The sequence below is a fragment of the Penaeus monodon genome, chromosome 32 (assembly GCF_015228065.2).
Source record: "Penaeus monodon isolate SGIC_2016 chromosome 32, NSTDA_Pmon_1, whole genome shotgun sequence".
In the NCBI taxonomy this organism is placed as follows: Eukaryota; Metazoa; Arthropoda; class Malacostraca; order Decapoda; family Penaeidae; genus Penaeus; species Penaeus monodon.
Genome location: NC_051417.1, coordinates 30,716,433 through 30,717,213, shown reverse-complemented (window position 1 = coordinate 30,717,213; position 781 = coordinate 30,716,433).

The following is a 781-nucleotide window of genomic DNA, read 5'->3' as shown; positions in this document are numbered from 1 at the left end:
GGATATGTAAAGTGCCATTAAAAATCTGCAGTGAATTCCCGCCATTTTCGGAGGTGAGCCTCGAAAATTCTCTCGCTTGTCACGTCTCGGTTTTTATTTGTGAAACGCAGTGTAATATTATCCCTGCTTTTCTCCATCATGCTTTATAATATAGAGGAGACAGTGGGAGTAATTATAAGCGGCTAGGACAGTCCTTAGAAGTCAAAATCGGTCTTTCGAAAGTCAGTCAGAAAAGTGTCATGGAATATCTTGCGTCGATATAAAGGTATGTTTATTTAAATGTATTTATTTAAAGCATTTATTTAAAGGTACTTATCTAAAGAGTTTAAATGTATGCTTATTATTCATATTACCATTTTGCTTTTTTTTTTTTTTTAGAAGGCAGCTCATCCAAGTTGCACATAATCTCTGTTATATAAACTGATGTACAGATTTATGTATAATTTATAATCTACATACATTTGTCTGCCAATATTTCCCTTACGATGCCGCAGTTATTTCGCGTTTTTATTCATCACAATGAAATTTCCAATCTGAGCATCCGGCTTGCCAACTGCAGCAGGAAAAGCAAAATCATTGCGGATTTTCCTTAAGAATTCACTTTTCCTTGCTGTGAAAGAGCCGATTTATGAAGCAAAAAACGCCGCTAGTTTTATAGTCTAGCTCTTCGCGTCATGACCTGAAAAAAAAGCGAAAAGGCGAAAAAAAAGAAGTCGAGATAACATTCCATGTTACCCAACGGCAATGCTTATATTATGCCACTAGCAAACCTCTGCCTTAA